The following is a 3,256-nucleotide window of genomic DNA, read 5'->3' on the forward strand; positions in this document are numbered from 1 at the left end:
CTCGTCCGAAAAACCACGAGATAGCCCGTCGGCGACCTCATTGTGCTTACCGGGTACGTGGCGTATGGCCGAAACATAGGGTTCAATTGTGAGGCGCCACCTAGAGAGCTTACCACTGGGGTCTCTCGCAATTTTTAACCACTGTAATGCCGAATGGTCTGTGTATACCTCGACTTGTCCACCTTCTATATATGGTCTAAATTTGGTAATCGCCCAAAATACCGCTAAACATTCGCGTTCCGTTACTGAATATCGACGCTCGGTATCAGTTAAGGAGCGACTAGCATATTCAATTACTACTGGTTTATTATCTATAACCTGACTAAGGACTGAACCGAGTCCTGAATTACTAGCGTCTGTATGTACTTGGAAGGGTTTTGAATAGTCGGGGGGAGAAATGACTGGGGCGGAAGTGAGTGCTATTTTAAGTTTGTCGAAGGCGTCTTGTTGGACTAAAGTCCACTTAAAGTCAACTCCATTACGGGTTAGATAATGTAGGGGTTCAGCTATTTTCGCGAAACCCTCGATAAATCGTCTATAGTATGACGCTAACCCGAGAAAACTACGTAAATTTTTAATGGAGGTAGGAACTGGAAAATTACGAATAGCTGAGGTTTTTTCGGGATCTACCTTAACGCCTTCTTCCGATACAATATGGCCTAATATTCGGGCTGCCTTTTGACAAAACCTAGTCTTGCTAGCTTTAATTGTAAGCCCGGCGTAATTTAAGATGGAAACTACTTGTTGTAGGGTCTCCATGTGTTCCTCAAAGGTGGATGAAATAATGACAATATCGTCCAGGTATCCGGAAACACCTCGATCATATAAGGGAGCTAACAGGTTATCTATCATCCTTTGGAAGGTGGCCGGCGCTGAGGTTAAGCCAAACATGAGAACTTTCGGCCTAAATAACCCGCGATGAGTAATAAAAGCCGCCTTATCCCGACTAGCCTCATGTAAGGGAATTTGCCAGTAACCCTGTTTCATATCGAGAGTGGTTATATACCTGGGAGATTTTAATGAATTAAGTATGTCATGTATTCGTGGTAAGGGATACCGATCTTTGCGTGTTACCAAATTTAAAGGTCGATAATCCACACAAAGCCTAAATGTTCCATCTTTTTTTACTTACTAAAATGCACGGAGAAGACCATGGGGAGAAACAAGGTTCGATTAGGTCCTCTTCTAACATTTGATTAATTAAACTATCAATCTGTTCTTTCCTAAAGGGGGAGTACCTATAGGGGGCGCACGCAATCGGAACAGCTTCACCAGTGTCTATAAAATGAACCGCAGTTGATGTGACGCCGGGTTTTATCGCAAATAAGTGCCTATATTCATGAACTAAATTTTCTAATGGAATACGTTCAGCAGCAGACACCTTGGCTAGTAAGAGCGCTTGTTTTAATTCCGCCTCATCGATTTCAATCGCGGGGGCGCTAAGAGAAACAGGAGGGGGTTTATGGTCTGGGAAATTACGTTAAAATGAATATTTTTCCGAGGGAGAACTACGCCAACAAAATCTCATATCACCACAATCAAGAATCATACCATTTTGATTCAAAACATCCATCCCCAGGATGCACGGAAAAATTAAGTTTTTTACAAAATAAACAGTATTAGACGTAGTTTTCCCAGGAAGAACTAATTCACCTACACCACTGCCCGTCGTGGTTACTCTTGTTTTATTAGCTAGTTTGATACCTAATTTTATTCGAGATGATTTAATGACTACATTCGACATACCCTCACGAAATTTATCATCGACAAGCGTAAAGGTTGAGCCTGGATCCACGAGCGCCACACATTCGGAATTATTGATTGTAATTTTAAGCTTAGCTAAACACGGAGTTGATTGGACATTTGGATTGTTAACAGCGGGCTTATTTGGACAATAAGGCCTAAGATGACCGAGAGCTCCGCAACCATGACAAACTATAGGGGGTCTAGGAATATACGGTTGACGGGGAACAAAAGGCTGGCGCGGAACGAAGTCCTGACGTTGGCGAGGAGCATAGTTTTGTCGTGGTGGGTTAGACCTAAACTCGTTATTTCTCGCAGTATGTGAAGTTGAGTTAATCCTATTGTTATTGTAACGGACACACTTATCCTGATAATGGGGACCTTCACATTTAAAGCATTCTAGGGTACCTAGTTGCTGTCCATTTTCACCTTTACTAGAGGAATTGTCGGATTTAGACTTTTCTGCCGCTGGTTTATCTTTACGCGGAATTTTAGCCTGTTCGAGTAATACCGCATCAGCTAAAAGACCTCTAACCGAGACATATTTGGATGTAGCTAAGGCGACTCGAAGGTCATCATTAAAATTTTTACGAATTTATCTAATTTGAGCTAAAATGGGAAGAGGTTCTGTTAATTTTCTCAAAATTGTTTGCATAGCCTCAACATAATTTGCTACGGTCTCGCCGGCCTTTTGACATCTATATTCTAAGCGTTCCAATAAAATATCGTCATTTATATAAGCGTTAAACTCATCCTCTAAAGCGGCAGAAAAATTCGCAAAATCAGTAAAACGGGGTTGTAATTAAATCCATTCCAGGGCTGCACCTGTGAGCATTGTTGGTACCCAATGTTTGACAAATAAATTTTCTGGACAGTCACGCGAAGACAAAATCTGCCTAGCCTTAAGAAGAAATTCTTTCGTATTATCGTTGAAACAACCCGAAAAGGTGGAAAGAGTTACGGGTGGTGCCCAAGTCGTAGGTAGCCCATTGTTGGCGACTCTACCGCGACCCCTGAGTCCATTTTCTCCCGCCTCAACATCATGCTGGCCCGGTCCCGCCCGGTCCTGATTGGCAACTCGCTCTTGTAACTCTCTAACCTGCTCCCGCAGGGCTTGGATAGCCACTGCATTAGGATCGGCTGGAATATCGTTAGGCATTTCGATTTGGGAACTAGCACGATTTTGTCTTCTAAAGTCGCGAGCACTAGTTTGTTCAGCTATTAAAATTTGATAACACTCGTCGCATGAAAAGTATCTGCCTAGACTAGGGTTGCAAAGTTTATGATCGGTCCGTAAATCGGACATTACCCATATTAGACCTTAGTATAACGGTTGTAAGCTTAAAAGTTTGCACAAGAACCAAAACCATTCAGGGACAAACAAAATAAATTAAGGGAAATATGAACGAGTGACCAACCATCAATTACGAATACCTAACCAAATAATTTCATGCCAAATACAATTAAACAAATAAAAAAGTCATTAAGTAACGCTAACCACGTATTACGAAAA

Source organism: Leiobunum rupestre, chromosome 3, assembly GCF_980474605.1.
Source record: "Leiobunum rupestre chromosome 3, qqLeiRupe1.1.hap1, whole genome shotgun sequence".
Taxonomy (NCBI): Eukaryota; Metazoa; Arthropoda; class Arachnida; order Opiliones; family Sclerosomatidae; genus Leiobunum; species Leiobunum rupestre.